At 45.6% G+C, this 25,865-nt stretch overlaps 1 protein-coding gene across 6 annotated transcripts in view; it reads left to right on the forward strand.

Annotated features, from left to right (window-relative positions):
• The first annotated feature begins 5,555 nt into the window (after positions 1–5,555).
• MYO6 (myosin VI) overlaps positions 5,556–25,865 on the forward strand; it is a 117,870-nt gene continuing 97,560 nt past the window's right edge. For all 6 annotated transcript variants that reach the window (XR_010306986.1, XM_064164234.1, XM_064164235.1 and 3 more), the window contains exon 1: positions 5,556–5,651. The gene's annotated coding sequence lies outside the window, so the exon portion shown is untranslated. The remainder of the gene's footprint in view (positions 5,652–25,865) is intronic.

The raw sequence follows: 25,865 nt of genomic DNA on the forward strand, positions 1-25,865 counted from the left end.
TACAGTCACTATCTCCATTTTGCACACGGAGTGCTGAAGTTCAGGGAAGGAGGTTAGAAGTGTTTTGGCTCAAGCTAACTAAACTGCTGAAATCCACACTCCAGCTCCTGCCGCTTGTGAGTGGTGAAAAGTAAACTTCAAAAGGTGCTTGCTGCTCATTTAGCTACCTGAAGAGAGAAAACTGTTTTGTGGTTAGGATGACTGTTTATCTAGGCTGAAGTTGTGTTGATCTGAGATTGTCAGAAGCCAGTGTTGAAAGGAGGCTTTAATTCTTCTCTCCCGTTTTTGCTGTGACCCTAACAGGAGTGTCTGTGTCCTGCAGTACTTGTATTCATCTGTCACTTGATTTCTTTGATTTTACAAACACCTCTGCAAATGTGTACCCAGGAGGTTTGATTATCTATGCCGAAGCTCTCCATTTACTAGAACTTAAGTACTGAATGTCCATGTCCAAGATGTCACACTGCATCTGCTGCAGATATGTGGTTCCACAAGGTATTAACTACACTAATGGGCTGTCCTTGGTGTTTTCCACCTGGTTCCCATTACTAGAAGTGTTTGTGAACAGAGAAGTGATTCAGATTATTAGCAGATTTAGTAGCTGAGTCACAACTGAACAATTCCAGCAGCTCTAGGGAGATCCTCCTCCCCCTCTACCCTGATGTGACCACACCTGGAATGCAGTATCCAATTTGGGGCTCCCCAGTTCAAGAGAGACTGCAAAAATTAAGGGAGGAGGGGAAAAAAAGGATGGTAACTGCTATTGTGTACTACCTGTGTGGCTTCCACTGGGTTCTCATTCCTACACCACAGCTCCTCCCTCTCCTCCAGATGAAATGTCTAAATCAGTGGAGCCCACTTTACTTTCAATATGCATGAGAGTGGGCCCATGATATCCTAGCCAGAGAGAAGCCTCAATGAGAACAGAAGCAAATCTGTTCCCCAGAGACATGGGATATGTTGTAGCTGGAATGGAATCCATCTGTCCTCAAACACTGGGATGGCTTCAGGAATATCTTCCAGCTGCTTTAGGGTACTGTAATCTCATTTTCCTGTCCTTGCTATTTAGGTCTATTGAATGAATCTGCTCACAAAAGTAAAATTGAAAGCAATGTTCTTCAGAAGGATTATGACGTGACGAGTTAGGGATTCCTCTTACCTCCCTTTATGGCACTATTTATGCCTGTTTCTCTGCAGCCATCCCCAGTTTGGGATAATCCATCTGCTTAATTGAATTATTCTTTAAGGAGAGGCACTAGAAAAAACAGAGATAGTGCAAAAGAATTACTCCCATTCAAAAACACCTCAAAGAAACAGCCTCAGAAATTGGCCACACACTGTTAGGAGTGGAAATGCAAACCCATCAATGCTCCTGAACTGACATCTTGTCTGATAACACAAAAGAAGATGCTGCTGACCAACTGAAATGAGAGAGGAAGACTTGAAATAGCAGCTTGAGCCTTAAAACATGGCTACATTTTCTGTTATTTGAAGTTGTTCCTTAGAGTTTAACACCAGCCAGCAACTAAACACCACACAGCTACTCACTCACTCACTCCTCCCTGCTCTCAGTAGGATGGGGGAGGAAGCCTGTGGAGAAGTCAGGATATTTAAAAGAAAATGAGTTTTCATGGCTCTGGGTTCTCAAACACTGGACAGGCTCCACAAGGAGGTGGTTCAATCTCCATCCCCAGATGGGTTTAAAAGCTGCAGAGATTCATAGAACTGTTTGGTTTGAAAGGTTTGTAAGCACTGATCAGATCCCTTCTCAGCCTCTCTTCTCCAGACTGAAAAGCCTCCAAGTTTCACAGCCTCTCCCCATAGACAGATGTCCTATTCACTTCATCATCCTCATAGCCCTCGGTTGGACACTCTCTAGTAGAGTAGCTCTGCCTCTCTCTTGAACTGGGGAGCCCAGAACTGGACACGATACTCCAGATGAGGATTCACTAGGGCAGAGTAGAGGGGGCAGGAGAACCTCCCCTAGGTCTGTTATTCTGGGAAGTTAGATTGAAATTACAGAGGTTGTTCCAGCTTTCCCAGGAATGAAACTGGAAATGCTTCTCACCTGCCTTCTTATATATAGGTGAGGTGTACACTAGAATGCGTTTTGCCTTGGATTTACAATGAGAGTGATGAAATCCTGGAACACATTGACCAGGGATGTGGTTGAGGCCCCACAGATGTTTAAGATCAAACTTGACAGGGCCCTGAAAAGCCTGATCTAGTTGGAGATGCCCCTGCCCATGGCAGGAGGCTGGATGAGAGGACCATCCAGAGTCCCTTCCAAGCCAGTGCATTCTGTGGTGCTGTGATTGTCTTTCCACCTCTCCCTGCCTTTGCTCAGGATGAAGTTCTCACACTCAGATCCTACTTGCATGTGAGTTTTCCTGTGTTTTCCCAGAGGATTCACAGAACAGACACTGCTGTGTTTTGCCTTATTTTTAGATTTCCCAGGGAGAAAAGAGGGGAGGGAATGCTCTGCCTGATGTGAGTGCAGCATGTCAGAGGGTGAGACACTGCTTCTGTTCCACAGCACTGACAGGCTTCTTTCTTTCACAAGGAAAACATTTTGCTGCCCGTTTCCTGCCCCGGCACGATCCTGTTTTGCCAGCAGAGGGGGGGTTATCCAGTCAGCAAATTGACATTCTGTTTAGCCTGGAGAAGAGGAGGCTCAGGAGTGATCTTATTACTGTCTACAACTACCTGAAGGGGCATTGTAGCCAGGTGGGGGGTGGCCTCTTCTCCCAGGCAACCAGCAACAGAACAAGGGGACACAGTCTCAAGTTGTGCCAGGGTAGGTATAGGCTGGATATTAGGAAGAAGTTCTTCACAGAGAGAGTGATTTCCCATTAGAATGGGCTGCCCAGCGAGGTGGTGGAGGCACTGTCCCTGGGGGTCTTCAAGAAAAGACTGGATGAGGCACTTAGTGCCATGGTCTAGTTGATTGGTTAGGGCTGGGTGCTAGGTTGGACTGGATGATCTTGGAGGTCTCTTCCAACCTGTTTGATTCTATGATTCTATGATTCTCTTCAGATAACAATTATCCTTATCAGTCTCTTACAGGCAAAAAGCTGAACTCACAAAAGCACTGCCCCAAAAGGTAATGCCCAAGGCAGTTTCCATTCTCCTGAGGCTGTGCAGTGTTTCCATTTGTTGTCCAAATCGTTGAATGTTCCTAAATGAGGTCAAGTGAAGCCCCAACTGCCAAGACTCACCTCGCTGCTTGGCAGGCATGTAGATCATGTAGAAAAGCCCCATCAAAGCAAGCTCAGAGCGGGTTCCAGGAGCTGCAGGAATGTTAATCTGGACACAGGATTTGACTCCACCCGTGCTCTGCCCAGGATGCAGGATTACTCACACAGGCGCTTTGTGTACTCCCATTTTCCTTCCCATGTGTACATCCACGGCAGATCCCTTTTCCTGGAGAAGTCCCGAGGCTTTCTCCTTACTCCCTAAGAGGTCAAGGTGTCATTATGACTATCATATCTATAGGGGTTGATACGGCTTGGAAGAAAACATCTCATTAGCTAGCAGCCCTACTCATAGCCATAGACTCATGGAATGGTTTAGGTTAGAAGGGACCTCAAGGATCATCCAGTTCCAACCCCTCACCACAGGCAGGGACACCTCCCACTAGAACAGGCTGCTCAAGGCCTCATCCAACCTGCCCTTGAACACCTCCAGGGAGGGAGCAGCCACAACCTCCCTGAGCAATCTGTGCCAGTGTCTCACCACCCTCACTGCAAAGAACCCTTTCCTCCCATCTAGTCTGAATCTCCCCTCTGCCAGCTTAAACCCATTCCTCCTCATCCTGTCACTACAAGACCTTGTCAATAGGCCCTCCCCAGCCTTCCTGTAGGCCTCCTTCAGATACTGGAAGGCCACTGTAAGGCCTCCTCAAAGCCTTCTCTTCTCCAGTGTCCCTGATGTTGCCCAAGCACTCAAAAAGGATGCAGTGAAGCGCATCCTGCCTGAAGGAAAGCAGGCAGGATGGCAAGGTGAAGGAAAACACGAGAAATCTGGGAGCATGATCTGGTTTATTTCCCTCTATCAGCAAAGCACACCACAATGTATCGGGCGGAGAGCAGAGACGCTTTGCTGTGCACAGGGTCAGGGTCACTGTGCCACTCACAAAGTGTTGCATGAAGAGAAGCATGTTTACAGGGAAGCTGACAAAGCAGCTGGTGATGCTAGGAATGCTCATGAAGCCCAGCCATGGGCAGCTGGCACGAAACTCCAGCACAGCTGGTCGGGGAGGAGTGGCTGTGGGTGCCGTCCAGTGCTGTGACACCGTGGCCAAGCATGATGCAATGCTGTCCAGTTGGGTCACTCTCTTGAGTCACACCAGGGCACCAGCTGTGGGGATGTGCCACAGAAAGCCTGCAGGGCTGCCCACGGAGCAGGAAGGCTGTCTGGAACCTGTGCTGCTTCCCAGAAGCCACAGGTGACAACACTGGGGCAGCTGGACACTGCTAAGATCATTGAGCAGCAGGCATGGCCAGGGCTAGTCCCAGCTGTCTAATGTCTCTCAGGGTGTGATAGTTTGAGCCTAGCTGGGATATTTGAGTGAGAGGAATTAGATGCTAGGCTGTGAAAAGGAAACAATGGTGATGTCTGCTTCACTCATAGGCTTGCTGAGATGGATAAGAACAAGAACACAAACACAGATAACAGAGTTGTGCTCTGGCTCTGGCTGCCTGCACTTTTCTCTCTCTCACCTGCCGTCTGTGTGTAACTAATCCTTCTGCTTCCTAACCCCCCTGGCCGATTCTCCAAACTCACCTTGAATGTAAGGCAAAGTCTGGGGTAAGGTAGGGGGGTGGAAAGGAGGTGGGAAGGCGGATGGGAGCTCCTCCTGGGGACTCTGGTTTCTGGGAGGGCTGCTGTGTTTCTCTATTACCTTTTTAGCTTGTCTGTTTCTGTCTCTATCTGTATAGACTGTAAATATCTGTTTGTAAACTGTGCTAAGCTGTAAATAAATATAAAGCTCCATTCTAGTTTCCAGCTCAGCTGAGTCCAGTCTGGGTGATTTTCTTCAGTGGTGGTGGGGGGGCAGGCAACAGCTGAGCCGTCACACAGGGCAGGTCCCCGAGGACAGGCCTGTTGAGAGTGGGGACAGCTTAGCATGAGCAGAGCAGGGAGGCTAAACCATTTCAGACTTCCAAGGTTTGCCACAGCAGGACACCTGTCACCTGCTCTGCCACCTACTTCCCTTCACGGGGCAGCCGTTAATGGAGACAAAGATAACCCTAAAACGGACTCTTTCTGTAAAGAAATCAGCTGAAAAAAGAAAAGGTAAAACTCCTATGCCGGCCGCAAGCGCGGCGCGGCGCCAAGCCAACCCTGAACAACACCCGCGGCGTGGAGCCCCGGGCCGGGCGGCAGGCTGGGGCTCCCTGTCAGGCAACACCGCTGCTGAGGGAGGGCCGCCGCGCCCGGCCCGCGCTTCCCAGCTGCCGCTGCCACCGGCTCCACCTCCCTCCCACCGCCGTCGCTGGCGCAGCCCCCGCCCCCGGCCGTGGCGCTGACGTCCCGGGCGGCCGGGCAGAGCTGTGCCGGGCGGCCGGGGGCGGCGCAGAGCAGCGCAGCAGCGGCGGCAGCAGGGCTGGCAGCCGAGCGCCCAGCGCAGGCAGCAGAAGCAGCAGCAGGTAAGGACGCGGCGCAGCAGGCCTTTGGGCTCTCTCGCCGTCCCCCGCCGCACTTCTGCCCGACAGGGGGACTCCGGCCGCCTGGCCTGGCCGCGGCGCGCTGTCCTAGCGCCTTCCCCGCCACCGGCTCCTCTCGACCGGCCCCGGGGAGGCGCGGCCCGGTTCGCCGGCAGGTGCGATCGGCTCCCTGGTGGGGCGTACGCCGGAGGCTTCGTCGTGGGGAGCGAGACTTTACAAGAGCAAGAGCCCTCTGGCAGCAAAGGCTGGGTGCAGCGGCAGTTGTCTCTTTAAGCGCTGCTCGGGGCTGGGGGGAAGAGGACGGGAACGGGGCGGCGGAGGCGCCTGGGAGGGACAGCGGCGGCGGCTGTTGCGCCGGCAGCTTTCACCTTACATGCCCCGGTACCGCCGGAGTCGTAGCCCGAGATGCGCCCTGGTGCCGGCTCTGGGGTCTGCAGGCTCGGGTAGCGCCGGTAGATCTCGGGGAGAAACCTGTTGGTGCGGGCCGGGAAGAGCAGCTCCGCGGGTGAGCGCTTCCCGCCGGCCCCGGGGAGAGACGGGCTGTGCGCGGACCTTCCCCTGGGTACGGTCACAGGCTAAAGTGATTTTTCTCTGCTTCCTTAAAGGAACTGTCATGGGAAATTTATTTCCTGTGGCTTTTTGCTTTTGTTTGTTTGTTTTTTTCTCCTAATGTTCGAGTTGTTTTATAAAATTCCGTCCCTGTTGAGTTGCAGCTGAGCTCCTCTCCCGGTAGGGTTGTCCTTGTCAAGGAAAGTAAATCTGTCAGAGCCTTGACTAGCCAGACACGGCATCACTGGTTCTGTAACTAAAAACCATCTTCTCCTGGCCTGTTTCTCGTTGGAGTACTTTTGCAGGCTCTGTTTTTGGAGAGCACGGAGTAGTGATGTACTACCCCAACCTGGTACCTGATTCCTGGAACTTGGGTTCATCACTGTGTAGGAAAACTTGAAAAAGGTTGATTTCATTAATGGGTCATCACTTGAATGCAGCTGGCAGTGCAGCCTATTTAGTGCCCATGCTTGCCTGACACAGTCCTCAGGTTTCCTAACTGGTAATTCCTAATGCCACCAGAGACTGAGATATCTACATTAATAGATTACAGGTTGTATAAAAGGATGTTTGCTAGCTGTGGTTTCATCTACGTGTTGCTGATTGTCAGCCCTTTCTCACAAGGTGGAGGGAAGGATTATGTTGTGACTTGTGTCCCATCTCGCTCTCGGAAGCGATCTAATTTCTTACAGTTCATTTGGCATTGCTGGGCTGCGAGCAGCCTATGAGCTGGGTTCACAGCCATCTAAGTACAAAGGTTGGCCACAGGACTGACTCTTCCTTCTGTTGCAAATGTGACAAATTAACAGGCTGGAGGTGAGCTCAGGAGTTAAATGTCACTGAAGTTTTCCTTTTCAAGACAGGAGAATGCTAGGAAACAAGCAAACAAAAAAAGCCTGTTAACAGTAGAAATGATGTAATGATTAAAATTATCCTTGTGCAGATTTAATATGAGAAGCAAATATCTTCTTTCAGTATTTAAATACCATAAAACCGTGCTGATGTGCAGTTTAATTCCATACAGTTCATAAAATAACTGCAAAAGGTTATCATTGAAGTGGGACAGCCTGAGAGGTCTGAGGCTGTTAGTCTTGAGAGGGCTGAGAGGGGGTCTTATTCATGTCTATAAATATCTCGAGGGTGGGTGTCATGATGAAGGTGCCAGTCTCTTTTCAGTGATGTTCTGTGAAAGGACAAGGGGCAGCGGGTACAAACTGGAACACAGGAAGTTCCACCACGACATGGGGAAAAAAAACTCTACTGTGAAGGTGACAGAGCACTGAAACAGGCTGCCCAGACAGGCTGTGGAGTCTTCTTCTCTGGAAGGCTTCCAAAACCTTCCTGGATGCTTTCTTGTGTGGCCTGCCCTAGGTGATCCTGCTTTGGCAGGGGTGTTGGGCTCAATCTCTAGAGGACCCATATGATCCCTGTGATTCTATAAGTTAAACTCTTGTGGTGTTGTTTTTACTTATGCAAGAATTAGAGTTTAGCATGAGTGTGTTTTTGGTGGATGAGATTTTCATGTGTGGAAGTTAATAAACTCCTTAGTGAGGGTACAGTTATGCCTTTGGCTGTAAAACTGTATAGCCAACAGTGTGAACATGCAGGCAGTCAAGTTTGCTGCAAGGCTAAATAGCTTTGTGAATTAAACCCACGCCAGTATTAGCTTGCAGAATTGCAAGTTGAACTCACTTCCCCACCCCCATATTTCTAGCTCAAGTGGTTGTTGATGTATAATCTGCTCAAAGTCCTGTGTCCCTCAGGATCTGGGATCACCATGCATTTTTGCTTTGATAGCGGGTCAGTATTTTGACCTATTAACCATAATGTGCTCATAAGCTAGGTGAAGCTTCCTTTCTCCACCCTTGCAGACACTTTGTGACCCAGTATAACCTTTGTATTCTCCCAGTATTTGATAACGCTGGGCAGGGAAAAGCTTGGAGGCTTTGGAAATGTTGATGTCCTCATGAGTGATGTGGCAAAGTTGAATGTTTTTATTGTCACTGGAAGCTGGCAGGTTCAAAAGGAACAAAAAGGATGTGTTTTGGTTTTGACCTACTGTGTAGTTAGTTAAGCTTTGGAAATACTTTCTGAAGCCTGTGGATATGGAAAGTTTACAGTCTCAAGTTGTGCCAGGGAAAGTATAAGCTGGATGTTAGGAGGAAGTTCTTCACAGAGAGAGTGATTGGCATTGGAATGGGCTACCCAGGGAGGTGGTGGAGTTGCCGTCCCTGGAGGTCTTCAAGAAAAGCCTGGATGAGGCACTTGGTGCCATGGTCTGTTTCACTGGCTAGGGCTGGGTGCTAGGTTGGACTGGATGAGCTTGGAGGTCTCTTCCAACCTGGTTGATTCTATGACTTGAAAAGCAGCAGTGCAAATTTGTGGAAGAAAAATCCACTAAAGCTGACTTTCACAAAGCACCTCCTATAGTTCAGAGGGTCACTGAGCTGTGTGTGGACCCTGGGAGGAGTACATACTGGGAGAGCCCTTTCAAATATTTAGTTAATTTTCTATGTTAATTTCAGGCACTGACTATGGCAGGAAGCATACCAGAAACAGCATACCTGCCACCTGACCCAGTAGAGCTGGTCCTAGGAAAATTATTTATTCATCTGAAGTGTTTGAAAACAGCTGAGCCAAAGGTCTACAGATAACAGCTCTGGGTGATTGTTCTCACTGGGTGATTTTGAGTCACCATCAAGGCAGCAAGTCAGCCTAAGTGGTGCTGGTGGCAATTCTGACACTCTTGTGCTCGCTGTTGGCACTGAGGTCTTTGCAGTTAGCACAAAGTCTGAAGGAGACTGAATAAGGGTTTCAGGCCTTGGTTTTGGTGCTCTGTTTTGGAGGACAAGAGGATTTTGATATATTTGATGGTCCAACCCAAGGTACTGTTTTTAGGAAGGAGGTCCTGTAATGAAGATAGGTAAAGAAGCAGACCTTCTGAGGGTTATGGAGTATTGAGATTCCATACTGTTGAAGTTTACCATGTAAGTTGTCATACCAGTAAAGCTGAAATTAGCAGAATAATGTGTTCAGTCTTGGCCACAGCCCTTTAGGAAAGTTCAATGCAAACACCTTCATCTGACAGAATCATAAAATGGTTTAGGCTGGAAGGCACCTCAAGGATCATCCAGTTCCAACCCCCTGCCATAGGCAGAGACACCTCCCACTGGAACAGGTCGCTCAAGGCCTCATCCAACCTGGCCTTGAACACCTCCAGGGAGGGAGCAGCCGCAACCTCTGTGGGCAGCCTATTCCAGACTCCCACCACTCTCATACTGAAGAACTTCCTCATAGCTCATCTAAAGTTACTCTCTTTCAGTTTAAAACCATCCCCCCTTGTTCTGTTTCTTGACACCATTATGAAAAGTCCCTCTCCAGCCCTCCTGTAGGATCCCTTCACGCACTGGAAGGCAGTTATTATATCTTCCTGGAGTCTTCTCTTTTCTAAGCTGAACAGCCCCAGCTCCCTCAGCTTATCCTCATAGCAGAGGTGTGCCATTTTATGTAGAAAAATAATGATAGTTCTCCAAAGAAATGCAGTTTCTGTGATAAACACCTAGAATCAGTTACTGCTGACCACCTGCAACTTAATGCCTTTGGGTTTAAAGCAGTGACTGTTGAGGCAAACTGTTGCATGCATCAGCAAAACGTTGTGGTTTAGGAGTGCAGCCTGTAATCCTGTAGGAAATGTAGGTGTAGGGTCATACTGTGATTTGAACTGGGAAATTGAGAGGGATAAAACCACATGGATTATATACTGTAGTACATACTGTGTGAGGCTTCACAGCCCATGTCCAAATGTTGCAGCATCCTCAGTTCTGAAACCCTATCAACCTATGTAAGAAAAAAAGAGACAGGTTTATGTCTCTTTAGGTACCCTCAGCTGAGACTGGGTTTTAAAGTACTCATGGGCAGATAAAAATGATTGAACATTTCAAGACAGCAAGAAGAAGACAAGTCCATGGGCTCTTCAATCTCTAGCAGGAGGATTTGTCCTAGTAATGAGTGCATGTAGTTAATAGTATGGGTTTTATTGGAAGGAGCATGCCAGTTCTGTCTCTCAATAGGCAACTGTCTTACCATACCAATTAAAGAAAAAGAGATTTAGCTAAAGTGAACTCTTGCTTTTTCTTCTGTTGATCAGCCTGTAAAAATGGAGCAAAGTGTGATGAGGCCTGGAAGGGTTTGTTCATTTCACTCCTGGTGCAGTATTGAGCATCATAGCTTGAAGGCAAAGCCTGTTCCCATCTCTGGAGTGCATAGCAGGCTTTATGAAGGTAGTTTAGGAGCTCCTGCAGCACACCAAGTTTTATTCCAGCGAAGAGTGAAGCGAGTTGCAGCCAGGCAGCATTTACCCTGCAGACAAGGTGCTGGCTACACCTGGAGCTTTGCACAGCTGAATCGCAGCTACTTTGTAGCATGAAGTACACAAACCTTTGGTTAGTATGGGTTGGTATCTGTGCTGCCTTGGCTATGCTGCAGGTCATACTCAGGGTTTGTGTGGCTCCTGAAGGACATAGAATCATTGAGGCTGGAAAAGACTTCCGAGGTCATTGAGTCCAAATGTTGACCTAATACCATCGTGCCCATTAAACCATGTCCCTGTTCCAACACTCTTTCCAGAAAGAAAATTTTCTTAATATCCACATTAACCCTCCTGGCACAATTTCCAGCCATTTCCTCTCCTCCTATCACCTAATACCAGGGAGAAGAGACCAATCTCCCACCTCATTGCAACCTCCTTTCAGGCAATAAGGTTTCTGCTCAGCCTCTTCTCCAGAATCCCAGTTCTTTCAGCCTCTCCTCATAAAACTTTAAAAAGGCCTTTTCTTGAGCACTTATAAACCCAGGGTTCACTCAGACTTCCAGCTGAAGACTCTGGGAAATTGTCTATTGATTTTTCTGAGAGCAGACCAAACCCCAAGAGATGCATGTACAGATGTGGCCACCTCAGCTCTAATAGCACTCACGACATCTCTCTTTGGCACTGCCCGGGACACATCTCAGCTTAGACACTGGCCTTGGTCTGCTTTTTGCACTCCTGAGAGCAACTGAGTGCGGCAGCATTCTGGCCTGCACATACAAAAAACAGGTTTAACTCCAGATGCCTCATCTATCTCTCATTCCCTGGAGCACAAAGAAATTACCTTTCATCCACCCACTGGCAGATTGAGGAGAAACATTCAGTTGAGAAAGACAGACCCCTGGTTTGACAGAAGTGGTCAAACAAGTTGGTCCCTTCTCGCAGGCAGTAGAACAAGAGGAAGTGGCCTCAAGTTGCACCAAGGGAGGTTTAGGCTGAGTGTTAAGAAAAAAAATTGTCTTTACTGCAAGAGTGATCAGGCATTGGGACTGGCTGCCTAGGGAACTGGTGGAGTCACCATATCCCTGGAGGTGTTCAAGAAATGTGAGGATAAGGCACTTAGGGACATGGTTTAATGGCCACGGTGCTATTTGGTTGATGGTTGAACTCTGTACTCTTAGAGGTCTTTTCCAACTGAAACAATTCTGTGATTCTTTTCTAAGGTAAAACTTCCATGTTTTTGAAGCAGCATGCCTTCAAAGAATTTGCTGAGTTTATTTTAGGAGGCAGTAAACAGAAAATTAAATTAGGAGTATTATTTATGTAGGAAACAATTGTTTAGTTTGATGAGCAGATTTGTTTCCTCTATAATTAACCAGATTTAACAGATTTGGTTGAGATTGAGGTAAAGAAAAAAGCAGCAGAGTGGTGGTTCACAAAAATCCCTCTAGTATCAGCAAGATCTCTATATGGCTGTATTGGTAGAAGCAGCTTTCTGAATTTTATCATGGAATAGTTTGGGTTGGAAGGGATTATTAAAGGTCACCTAGTCCAACCCTCTGTAACGAGTAGGGACATCTTCAGCTGGGTTAGATTGCTCAGAGCCCATCCAACTTAATTTTGAGTGTTTCTAAGGATGTCTTTGTGGGCAACATGTTACAGTGTTTAGCCAACCTCACTATAAAAAAAAAGTCTTCCTATATCTAGTCTGACTTTACACACTTTTAGTTTGAAACCATTACTCTGTGTCCTGTTGCAACAGGCCTTTGTTTTTGTCTAAGCTCCTTTTAAGCACTGAAAGGTTACAACTAGGTCTCCTCAGAGTCTTCTCTTTTCCAGAGCTTACCTGAAGTTGTGTAAGTATTGTTCATGTTGCTCATGTTTTGAGCAAGTCTGGCTTGTGGTGCCTATGGTCCAGAACATCTGCTGTACTCTGTTGCCATGACACTCAGCAAGGTTTGGGTTATCTCAACTTTCTTCTCAGTGCCCTGGATCTAAAGCAACCTGACTAGATGATGTTCCAGAAGAAGGTGCCCGTGGGAAGGCTGCATGTCCTTTTCCAGTCCTCTGGCATGACCTGTGAGGGAGCTGTGGGTGCAATGGGGTGAAGACATCCCCTTCTGAGTTCTCATCTGTGCTTCGCTCTTGCCAGGGTTGAAGTTGGCCTACAGTGGCAAAAGTGATAGCAAGAAAAGTCTTTCACAAAGAAACAATTTTGCTGTGCCTCGCTTTTCACTCGCTAGGTGACTGCTGTGTGCAGGCATCCTGCCCACCTTGGTGCCCTGCTCGTTTGAGGAATGTGACTTTGGTGGATGCTACAGGGACACTTCTTCTGTCACCGTTGTTGGCTTGTCTTTCAGTGAGCATGCAGCCAGGCCTGCTTTTGCATCCATTTTAATATTTTTAATTTCCCTCCCCACACCCCCTCAAAAAAAAGACTTGCCAGCTGTGTGTTACGTTGTGGGAATACATCTGCATGCTGCATCATCACTTTATTGTCCTTGTTTGCTCTTTGCTAGGGTAGTTTCTCAGACTGGCCTGGGAGGGCCAACCAGATCCTGGGCTGCATCAGGAGAAGTGTGGCCAGCAGGTCGAGGGAAGCAATCCTCCTGCTCTGCTCCACACTGGTGCGACCCCACCTGGAGTACTGCATCCAGTTCTGGAGCCCCTATTACAAGAGGGTTGTGGAGATGCTGCAGCATGTCCAGAGAAGGGCCAAGAGGATGATCAGAGGACTGGAGCACCTCTGCTTTGAGGACAGACTGAAAGAGTTGGGGCTGTTCAGTCTGGAGAAGAGGAGGCTCCCAGGTGGCCTCCTTGTGGCCTTACAGTATTTGAAGGGGGCCTACAGAAAAGCTGGGGAAGGACTTTATAGGCTATCAAGGAGTGCTAGGACTGGGGGGAATAGAGCAAAGGTGGAGGTGGGGAGAGTCTGCCTGGAGGTGAGGAGGAAGTTGTTGAGCAGGAGAGTGGTGAGATCCTGGCATGGGTTGCCCAGGGAGGTGGTTGAGGCCTCATGCCTGGAGGTGTTTAAGGCCAGGCTGGCTGAGGCTGTGTGCAGCCTGCTCTAGGGTAGGGTGTCCCTGGGCATGGCAGGGGACTTGGAACTAGATGATCCTTGTGGTCCCTTCCAACCCTGGCTGATTCTATGATTCCATGATAATGGTTTTTAAAGATTTCACTAACTGTCCTTGAGGCATTGCTTCAAATGTTAAAGTGTTTTTGGGAACAGAAGAGAATTTGGTTTGTCTTCATAGTTGTCTTGAATAGCAGCTGTTGGGAAGAAAGCATTTAATTGTGAGTGTACAGAAGGAAGAGAAGTTTCAAGAGACGGTGCAAGCTTCATCTTTGTCATCTCATTACAGTGTCTTGCATCTTCTCAAGCAGCCAAAATGAATTGTGGGCAGAAACTCAACTGTACCTTGAGACAGTGTTTGATGCACTGCATGAATGCCATATGTGCAAATTGTTTGGTGATATTTTTTGGGGTGGGTGGGTATGGAGATGCATTATGGGCTTCTAAGAAAGTGGTGTTAACACCTTGGTATTTTGGTTTCGATCGTTTCTGTAAGGACAAATGTTAAAGTTTGGCTAGAGGAAGGATCATAGAATGATTTGAATTGGAAGGGACCTCCAAAGGACATCTGCAGTCAGAAGGGGCATCCTCAACTAAATCGGGTTGCCCAGAGCCCTGTCAAACTTAACCTTGAATATTTCCAGAGATGGGGCCTCAACCACCTCCTTGGGCAACCTGTTCCAGTATTCCACCACCCTCATGGCAAACAACTTGCCTTTTCAAATACCAACAGAATATGGTGCAATCTGTAATCTGAATCAGATTTTAGCTCATAGATTCATAGAATGGTTTGGGTTGGAAGAGACCTTAAAGACCATCTAGTTCCAACTCCCTGTCATCTTCTTGTATGGGTTTGAAGATCTACCTTTTTTCAAAGGAGAGAATACTGTTTCTTACTGAGGAGAAAAATCTTTGACATAATCTTTCTTAGCCTGTTCTTGTGTTGTTCAGGATGATCTTGGAGGTCTCTTCCCACCTGGTTGATGCCACGTCTTGCTCAAAAGGTCAGCACACACAGAACATGGGTTTTGCCATGGCACTGAACTAAGTAGCTCCATTTCTTGGGGCTTTAACAGTCTTTTCTACTATAAATGAATATATCTTCTTCTGATGCTACGGCATCAGGTGCTTATGGCTATTTCTGCATTGCATGCTTGATTTAGAAGTATATATTGAAGGCCAAAGCAGCAATGATAAATATAAATAACTTGCTGACCATATGGACTCTTATGGATTATTCTCTTCTGGTTTAAATCCAGATACGCAGTTGTGTGTCTGTTTGTGCAGTATTAAGTCTGGTAGTAAGGTACTAAGAGATTAAGCTGGTTCATAGACTTTGTATTTTTAAAATTACCCTTTGCAGCTTCCCTTGCAGACCCTTCTGCTTTGGTCCCAGGTCAGTTTTGGAACTCTGTAGAAGGAGAATACTTTAATCCCTTTACAAAGTGCAGTTCTATTATTTCCTGATGTAAAAACCTGAGTTATTTTAGTAATAAATTGGGATTTGGTGTGATAAAAAGCAGTGAATGCTTCAGTACATCAGGTGGAAGTGGAAATGTCTGTGGTTTCATAGAAACAGCTATTTGAGATGAGTTGTTCTCTCTTAATCTTGGTTTCTTTATGAATCCCTGTGGGAGGGAAGAGGGTGGACAAAGGCCGCTTTATGCCTCTGGCGTGCTTGTGGAGTGACTCTGCTGCTTTGGCCCTATGAGGAGGTAGTAGCAGAGAGAGAGAAACTTGCAGCAGGAGGAAGACTGGTTTGAGGTGAGCCTCTTGAGGAACATATGAAGATTGAGAAATGATGGAGAGACACTATTTACAAAGGCCTGTAGTCACAGGACCAGATGCAATGGCTTCAAACTAGAGAAGAGCAGATGTAGATTGGATGTTAGGAACAGGCTCTTTACTATGGAGGTAGTGGAACACTGGAACAGGTTGCCCAGGGAGGTGGTTGAAGCCTCATCCCTGGAAATATTCAATGTGAGGCCTGACAGGGCTCTGGGCAACCTGATCTAGTTGAGGATGCCCCTGTTTATTGCAGGGAGTGTTGGACTAGATGACCTTTGGAGGTCCCTTCCAACCCAGACCATTCTGTGATTCTATAATGCCAAAGTGGGAAAGGCTGAGGAGCCAAGAGGACCAGAGGAAACGCTTGAAGATTGTAGTGGAAGAAACATACTGGTTTGACTGTTTGAAGGCAAAACAGATTAACATCAGGGCTTGACCTTCCTACCATGCCTGGGCTTGATCTTAAAGCCATGTTTTCCTTCTCAACTGAAAGATGCTGCCTGATCCCCTTGCATGCCCAGACACTGACCCTGAGTGTGCCTGCTGTGGGTGTAAGAAGATCATGAGGCCTTGCAATTTGGGATAAATATTTCACTTCAAGCCAGGTAGAGATTTTGGAGTGACATCTGACAGTGTTCTAAGGTGTGGTGAGTTGTAATTAATGAGAGCTAATTGGTTTATGTTTTCCTAGGACTTGGCATGTTCTCTCTAGCAGCCTCTTTTATTTCTATGGGTTGACCTGGTGGAAATGGCCAAAGAGTTTTGAATGGATCCAGGTATGACAGGAACCTTCTCAAAAAGATTTGCAACATCCTCTGCTTTACATACTTCGTGGAGAACTCTGAATGGGCAGGATACAGCTGTGCATGGGGCTTGTGTGGCTTTTTCTTTAGCTAGATTGGATGCTCTACCTCTGTGATGGACATCTTGTAGGCAGGCAGACCTTAAGCTAGTAAAATTCTTTAACATATTGTCTCCAGTCTGCCAGTGGGGTAAGCAGAGGATTTTGTCAGCTACTTAATTTTACTTTGTTCAGACCTTTGCTTAAGAAAAAGCTACTGAAGTGTCACACCTGAAGGGTTAGGGGAGCCAAGTAGCCACATTTGCAGGAAAAATAAATACATGTTATAAGCAATTGTTCTAGTGATGTAAGCAAGCATCTAAACAGAGTTTGGTGGTTGTTGCAGGAGTTGTATTTTTGACACTCGTATCTTAGCAGTCTACAGGTTGCAACTGGTGAAGAAGTTTGTTTTGTTTTGTGTTTTTTCTTTTACATATCACCATTTCCCTTAAGCATCTCCTGCCCATGTTGGGACTGTGCTGAACTAACATAAACTAAAAGCTTGTGCTACCACCTAGGGAAGTTAGAAAAACTCAAGTGTCTTCTGTTATGTACTCATGTCAAGGTCTTCAATGCTATTTCAATGCTAACAAGAAGAAAAGGTGGGAGAAGAATGAAAGTTTTATTTTGGAGATCTTCCTGTAGCTGAGGGAGGATTTCCCTTTATTCAGGTACCAGGGCTCTCCTTCAAGAGCCCTCACTCAGCTGGAACTGGAATGGCTTGGTGTGGAGCTCAGATGCTTCAGGCTACAGTGAGTTATACGTGGGATGCAGACTTGGGTTTGGTGATAGCTGATACCTTGTCTTTGCACTGTTGAATGTAATGACAGTCAAATTTTGACCCAGATGCATGTGATAGCGTTCATTTGAACTTCACCAGAGCATAAAGCATGATGAATCCTCCAGTATATATTGCAGCATGTCACCTGAATTGGCTTCCTGACTTAAATTGTCCTTGCCCATCGTTTGGCTGCCCCAGAAGCGTGATCTGGATCTTTGGTGCTTCAAGTATAGATGTTTGTAGACAGCTTCACAAAGTGGCTTGGGCTGAATTGGATTTCTTTATGAAAGGTTTAGCTACTGCCCTGAAAGAAGCCTAGTGTAAGTTATTCCCAGGAGGACACCTGCCTTTTTTCCCCCTTTTTCTTTTGTTGTTTTATCTTGCTGCTTCCAGGATATCCTGCCTTTTGTGTTTCACAACTTGCTGGAAATGAGAAGGATTTGCATGGCGTCAATCCTACAAACGAGCATGCAGCTTCTCATGCTCTTTGTGGACTGCATGCACCAGGACAGATTGCAAATGGAGTTTGTACAATAGAGCAAGTAAAACTGGCTGCATCACTGTGGTTTTCTAAGGATGAAAGAAATACTGGGTTTTGTTTTACTTGGCAGCCAGGCTTAGTGTCTAGTGAGAAGGGTAGTGGAGGGATACAGGGCAGAACATCTGGTGGAAGCAGAATTTAAGGTCTAGAAAGAGTTTTAATCAAAATCTATATTTTACTCTGCCTTCCTTTGTTGAGGATGACCAATGTCATACCAGTAAGCATTGGACTGGGGATGGCTGTAATTACTTGGAAGCTGTCAACATACAATTAACTCTGCTCATCAGCCTGAGGTTGGGAGGATGATGTGGAGGAAACATTTACTGTGGGGAATGCTCCTCTCACAGCTGGCTTTGCTCACATGTGCCCAACACAGCCTGGGAAGTCCTGCAGCAGGTTGTGCTTCCTCTCCATGCGTGTCAGCAGGAAGGAGTCTTTTGCTGTTGCAGGCTGCTGTGGGTTGTTGCTTTGCTAGGGGCTCCTTTGTCTACTCACAGGGGTCCTTAAACCAGGTGATACCACACTGATGTTGTTCTGGGCCAGCGGAAGCACCTCGTCACCATGCCAAGAACACCCTAGCAAAGAAATCCTTGTGCCTTTTGCCACCCAAAATGCTTGTGGATTCACTAGATTCCTAGGCCAAACCAGCAGTCTCTGTTTAGAGAAAGGTGGAAGTAGGGGAAATACTGTTGCATCAAGATGAAGATTTGCTTTGCAAGCTAATTTTAGGTGCAGCTTAATGTGCAAGGAGGAGGCAGTTTAAAGTAGAAACACTTGAGAAGGCTTTTAAATAGCAGATGTACAAAATTATCAACGCTGGTGTTGGCCAAGGTGGTGTAGGCAGAAGAAACCATGGGAGAGCACAATCTGGAACGGGCTATTGATCTGTGGACATGTTGAACAGAGGAGGCTAAAGAGATGGTTCACTTTCCAGGCTGAGTCTTGCTGGCTACCTGGGCTTGGAGACACAGCACAGTGCAGGACCAGCACAGCTGCCCTGGCAGGATGGAAGGCTCCTAGTCTCCTAGTGTTCCCCCGAAGCAAAAGCAATCCAGAGAATCTGAAGGAGTTCTTCTCGCCTGGGATAGCAGCAGTGGTGACTTCTTAGGAGTGTCCCTTTCTGCTGTCACGTTGTCTTTTCAGTATCTTTAGTGATCTTGCCATTTAGTTTTAACCTGCTGATAGCTGACAGCTTTAGTGATAAATGTGAATTTCTCTCTAGAGAGCAAAGAGAAACCTTACAGTTTTTCTCTCGGGGGGAAAAAACAAAACGCATTTTGAGGCTGAGAAAGGAGATAAACTATGAATGCCTAGAGAAAGGGCAGAGGCTGAGCATAAAAGGAGATGAAAATCACTCACTATAGTCAAGGTCTATCTTTTATTGCACTGCTACTATAGGAGGGCAGGGCAGGTGAAAAATTAATCCTCTGTCCTATCTTCTCTCGCATTTTTCAGCTTAAAACTAGTTCAAGAGACCTTCAGTAGTAAAGGCTTACAGGAGGGCTGCTCTAATTATTAGAGCACTTCCTGGGTGGCTCAAGATTTGTCTCTGAAGCCACACCTGGTGTATTAGGGCTTCCTATGCTGTTATTAAAGGACTCGCTTCCAAAATGATGTCAAAAGCTTCAGTATCAGAGGAGGATCATCACACAAAGCAGGCTGTGGGATGCATGGAGGAATCAGTTAAATCTGAGCATCCAGTAAAACCTGAATGAGTTTTATAGAGTAGAAGCTGAAAAACCCAAATACCTACTTGATAACCTTTGAAATATGCTTCTCTGCTGTATGCTTCAATTTGAATGTCAGCAAGTTTTGCTAACTTGGTATGTCTGAAACAACAACAACAACCAATCCCTCTTGATTACCTCTTAAGAGATCTGATGCAGTGGTATTTTTTTCTGTCAGCAAGAATAGATCTGGATTCCTTCAGAGGTCATGACACAGAGAGAGGTTAGCCAGCATGGCTCAACATTTTCTGTGAAGGGAGTATCAGGAATGGCTCTTTCTGATTATGCAGGCATTTTGATCAGGCAATTGGTTAATTTTTTTGTTGTTTTCCTTGTTGTTCCCAAGTTATTGGAGTTACTTAAGAAGCATGTTTGAGTTTTTTGGGTCAGAGTGAAATGGTGTTGCTTGCAAGCTTTACCAATCACTCAAAAGCAGAAACTGGAAATGGTGGATTTCCTTTTAACAGGTCATTGATGCTGAAATACAATGTCAGGTGAATGGTTAATATTATTAATTTCCTTTCTGTGTAATAAGAAAGAAATATCATCTGCTTTTCATTCTGGGGGGATGCTGCAGCAAAAAATGTGCTCCAGGCTTGAAGGTCAGTCTTCTGAACTAGAGCTGAGTGCTTCTTTTAAATATCCTTTATTTATTAATAGAAATGATGAGAGAATTCTTCAGCCCTTGTGTGTCCTTCAATCAATAAAAGACAACATGTGAGTCCCTGTAATTGAAGACAGGTATGCTGTTGGAGAGGGTGGAACCTGAGTCTTCCTAAAGAGAGGTGGAGTCTGCATTAGGACAGTGTGAAGAGGATACTGATTCATCTCTGGATGCATTTAGCAAAATAGATATTTTTGTTTGTATTTTTTGTTTGGCCTTTTGGCTTTCTTTTTTGAGTACAGAGGTCTTTGAGTTGTGCCATTTGGGATACTTTGTGCTCTCAGCTTCCTCATTTTGAATGCAGTCTTCGCTGAGGTCTTGCTTAAAGACTTCATAGAGGTCTCTGGAAGGTGGCTGAACCTTATGTATTGACTTCTCTGTCTCAGCACCAAGTGAACTGGGCTATTGTGGGTTCCCAAGGAAGTGCCTGACTTGAGTTAACCCTCCAACTTCTTCACTGGAGACAGATTTGTCTCTGTTCTACTCATAATTGTTTCTTTTACACTGTGTTTTGAGCTTTTTTCCCCTAAGATGACCTTTGAAAATCTCTAATCATATGATGTTGTAAGACAACTATACTTTCAAGCTTTTAGTTTTCTTGTTCTCATGAATTACTTCAAAACTTAAAACTCTTCCCCAAGGAAGAGTTTTTTACTCCAGAGAGGAAATCCAGGAAATCTATTAGGAGTTCAGTATTAAACCTCCCTGCCCCTCCAAGAAGTTGCTCAAGTGTTTCAACAGTGTGAAAAAAATCCATTATGAAAGCAGCTTTGAAGTATTTCTCTTCACAAGGAGGAATCTGAATAGGTAGTGTCTGACTTTTGAGTAGAATGTTTTGATCACTGTAAAGTAATCTTCTATGGTTCTCAAATTTTGGATGAATGTGTGGAGGAGATGTATGCATTGTATGCATTCACAATAAAGGATGTATTTGATGGAATATGTGAAGTGTTGAACATCTCCAACCTGAAGTCCCCAGACTCTGTGAACTGGAGTTAGAGCAGTGTAGAGTACAAGTCCAGAAAGCTGAAGAGAATGCTTTGTAAGACTCTGAGCAAGGGAGTCATAGAATAGAATCATAGAATAAGTCAGGGTTGGAAGGGACCACAAGGATCAGCCAGTTCCAACCCACCTGCCATGGGCAGAGACACTTCACACTAGATCAGGCTGTCCAGAGCCTCACCCAGCCTGGCCTTAAACACCTCCAGGGATGAGGCTTCCACCACCTCCCTGGGCAACCCATTCCAGAGTCCCACCATCCTCATGGTGAAGAACTTCTTCCTAACATCCAGTCTGAATCTACCCATTTCTAGCTTTGTTCTGTTTTCCCCAGTCCTATCACTACTTGACAGCCTAAAATATCCCCCCCCAGCTTTCTTGTAGCCCCCTTAAGATACTGAAAGGCCACAATAAGGTCACCTTGAAGCCTTCTCTTCTCCAGACTGAAGAGCCCTAAATCCCTCAGTCTCTTCTCATAGGAGAGGTACCCCAGCCCTCTGATCAACCTCATGGCCCTTCTCTGGATGCCTTCCAGCACATCCATAGCCCTCTTGTGATAGGGACTCCAGAACTGGACACAGTACTCCAGGTTGTCTTCTTGTGGGTCCACTGATGCCAAGTTTTACCTGATCTCAGTCTTTCCTTCAGTAGTAGTACAGCCTCTTCTGCATCTTTGAGCAGCCTGGTTCAGAATCCTGTTTAGAATGGATAGTTTTCTTGGGTTAGAATCATATCTTTTTATCCTTTAAAACTAGTTCACATGTTAGTTTTCCACTGAGGAAAAAAAAAAAAAAGCCAGGGATTATTTGAGGTTTACCTTTTGGCAGTCAGCATTGAGGGACTTGCTTGTAATCATAACTAAATGTTTTTATCATCAGAACTTTGTGTGTGACTCTGAACTGTCTCCTATGCCTTTTGATAGGCGGTGTTGGTGTTTCTGAGTGCTTGCATTCTCCCCAAAGGCTGAAACAAGCCAGCAATTGACTCTCCAGTGCTTCTGGCAGAAGGCACTAACACTTCTTTTTGGCTGTGTTAGTAATATCTACTGAAAATAAATAGAAAGTGCAGCTGCTTTGCAGACCAAGTGTGATGTCTGGTACATCAGACGGAGAAATACTGAACTAGGAAGAAACAAAAGATCTATTCCTTGTTTAAAATCTGAGTTACTGGTTCAAAGCAACTCTACAAAAGGTTTTCAAAAGAATTGATGCTCTTTGTGTTTAAAATCATGCCAGTTTCTAGGCTCTGTGGTCTCTCTTTTCAGTGACTCTGTGTTACAGCTCTGTCTGCTGGACTGAAGAATTCTTTGGTCTGTTTTCCCTTAAATATTGTATACATTTGACCTGTGAATGGATGATTCTCACAGCTTTTTGTTTGCCTAAGGCTTTGTCTAAAACTTCATGGAATTTTTGCATGGCTGATAGTGAGCCTATAGAGGAAAGATGTAGAAGAAGAAGATATTTTGCCTTAGCCTTGGAAGAACAAGATGTGTCTCCAAGGTTAGAAATTAGTAATGATGCATTTTTTTTTGTCAGTGTGAATGATATTTTATTTTCTTTTTCATTGGGTATGATTTTATTGGTTCTTTTTGTAGTGTAAATAATTTGTTGAGTAGGAATGATTTTGAAGCTGTTGTTAGAGCTGAATTTGGAGGAAGCCTTTAAAAGTGCTGCTTTTGGTCACAGAAAGTGTTTGAATTAAAAGCAATAAATATAAGATTGAAGTGCCTTTGAAGCATGCTTAAGAACTATGTCACATTATCCTCTTCTCTAATTGATTAACTGGATAATAGGTTTAAATGTGCCAAATAATAAAACTCATGGATTTTATAGCAACTGATCTAATTAAGTTTAATTTTTTTCCTCTCATCTCACCTGGATGAATCCTAATGGGGTAGAGCAGGTTGCATTAACTTGGGTGGTGCCTGTTTCCTGGAAATGGTGTTGAAAAAAATGAGCAATTTTGTCAAGAATGCTAATTCAGTAAAAGTACTAAGTGGAAATGGCTGCTCAGGACGTTTCTGCACCAGCCACATCTGGTTCTCACTCATTTAGGCAGCTCCCTTTGATTGCCTTTATTGAAGGTCTCAGCATTTGCAGACTGTACTTGTAGCTGATACATGGTTTGAACACGTGATGTCATCTGTGATGTCATTTTTGGCTCATTATCTTGTACAAAAATGTATTCTTTGTGAGTTCTAGAGCTCCTGGAGTTTCTGGATTCTGCCAGAAATCTCACATTAGTGGGATCTTTGGAGTACTGGTTTCTTTACATAATGCTCTTCTGGGGGCTGCCAAACCAGCAGTTAAAAGTAACTACTCTAGAAAGAGGGTCACTTAAATCCTTAGTGTCAGATCTCTCTGATCCACATAAAATGCCCTACTGACCACACTTTCTGTATAGATTTTCTTTTCCCCTCTATTATCTAGCCCTCCCCATCCCAATTTCAGGCCATTTCCTCTCCTCTGTCACCTGACACTAGGAGAAGAGACCTACCCCCACCTCACTGCAGCCTCTTTTCAGGGAGTTGTCAAGAGCAATGAGATTTTATGTCAGACTCCTCTTCCTGAAACTAAATCCCAGTTCCCTCAGCTGCTCCTCACCAGTCCTGTTCTCCAGACCCTTTACCAGTTTCATTGCCCTTCTCTTCAATATCCTTCTTGAAGTGAAGAGCCTAAAACTGAGCAGAGGATTTGAGGTGTGGCCTCACCAGTGCTGAATACAGGGACATGATCACTTCCCTACGCCAGGATGACAGAATGTTCTGGGTAGTTCTTGATAGTTTTGTAGTTGGTTTTGAGTGGAGCACTGCATAGTGTGTAAGGGGGTAAAGCTGTCCTGGCAGAGGAGAAAGGAGGTGCTGCTTGTTTGGTTTTTTGGGTGGAGATGTCTGTGGTTTGTGGGGAAGAGAAACATTGCACTGATCTGGTATCTGAGAACTGCCCAGGGTGGTGGTTGAGTCCCTGTCCCTGGAAGGTTTTCATAGCTGTGGAGATGTGGCACTGAGGGACAAGGTTTAGTCAAGGATTTGTTAGTGTCAGACCAATGATTGGACTCAATGATCTTTAAAGGTCTTTTCCAACCAAGGCAATTCTGTGAACTTTATGAACTTCTGTGTGTGAGTCTCAAGGGCTGCTTTAATAGTGTCTTCCAGTCCTTCTAAACCAATTTGCATTTACATTTTAATTACTGCTCGTAAATGAAAGGAAAGCTTTACTTTTTATGATGGCATGTGGGATGGGGAGCAGAAATTCCAGTAGGTGATTAGATCTGCACAAATGTTAGCTGTGCTTTTGGCTTAAAGCCCTAATTCAAATCTCTGCTGTCCAACAAGCAGCAGGAAGATTAATCCCCTCTGGAGAGAAGAATCCATACTGCAGTTTTAAACAAAACATGATGATTAAAGTTATTTGTAGGTTGAATAAGCACAAGCCTTTGTTTGAGACAGCTGAACAGGATCATGTCAAAACATGTAGGAACAGGACTTGCATTCCTCTTGCTGCTGCTGCTTCCAGTTTTCCAGTCCACAGCATCATCTGATAGGGAGGTGGTATTAAGTTACCTGCCCAGTGTATAAGCAGTACTTGACACTAAGATGTGGTGCTTGGTTAGCAACAGCATCTAACTGTATAGAACTCCACTTTGAGCACTGTGTCCAGTTCTGGTGCCTCCAGCATAAGAAGGATGTGACACTGCTGGCATGAGTCCAGAGGAGGGCCAGAAAAATTATCATAGGGCTGGAGAGTTTCCCCTTTGGGGACTGGCTGAGGCAGTTGGGGTTGCACAGCCTGCAGAAGAGAAGGCTGCAGGGGGAGCCTGAAAGGGGCCTACAAGAAATCTGGGAAAGGATTTTTTACAAAGGCTTGTAGTGATAGGATGAGAGGAATGGATTGAAGCTTGAGGAGGGTAGATTTAGACTGGGGATTAGGAAGACATACTTTAAAATGAGGGTAGTGAGAGAAGCAGGTTGTGGCTGCCCTTTCCCTGGAGGTTTTCAAGACCAAGTTGAATGTGGCCTTGAGCAACCCGGGCTAGTGGAAGATATCCCTGCCCATGGCAAAAGGAGGGTTGGAATTAGATTATCTTCAAGGAGCTGGAGGGGGCCACAAAAGCTCATCCAGTCCTACCCCCCCCTGCCAGAGCAGGATCACCTATACCAGATCACACAGGAACGCATCCTAGCAGGTCTTGAATATCTGCAGAGAGGGAGATAGCCACTATCCTCCAGCTGTGAATCCCTGTTCAGTCCAGGGACCCAGTCTAGAGCCATTTGATGCTGACTAAGTAGAACTCTCCAAATGCCAGTAGCATGGGCACCATCTGTTGCACTGTGTTGCTTTCAAATGTAGAGCTACCTGTTGAGTTTAAAACTTGAATTCCTGGATATATGTCAGGAGAAGTAATGACCTGAAGAAATTCTGTCAGTTACATGCTGACATTTGTCCTTGTATTGAGATAATGGGTATTATTAAAATCTATACAATTAAGTACAAAAAAGAAATGCAAAGAACCAACCCCCAACCCCCCACTCCAAATTGGCAGTATCTCAAATCGATCATACAAGGCTCCTCTTGTCCTGCTCTAAAATGTCTGCTGTTTCATTCAGAGTCGTGTAGGAAGGGCTGCAAAGTGACAGAATGGAGGAAAGGTGTCACTTTGAGCTGAAAATACCGTTGGTGCTTTCATTGTTCATTTTCCTCCTGAGATGAAAACTGTAGTATGATCATCAAGGTTACATTCTGGGATAATGCTTAAAGGAAAAGGAAATGGAAACTAAATATTCATGTAATTGAAGGAGGAGAAGGGAAGGGTGCTTCTGATGAGTTGTCTGACCTCTGGAGGTGTGCTCTTTATATCAAATATTTCACATAGGCTGAACTGCAGGCTCAAGTGCCACAGATAAATGGTTTTGTCTTCAAGCTGC

Source organism: Pogoniulus pusillus, chromosome 25 (assembly GCF_015220805.1).
Source record: "Pogoniulus pusillus isolate bPogPus1 chromosome 25, bPogPus1.pri, whole genome shotgun sequence".
NCBI classification, from domain to species: Eukaryota; Metazoa; Chordata; class Aves; order Piciformes; family Lybiidae; genus Pogoniulus; species Pogoniulus pusillus.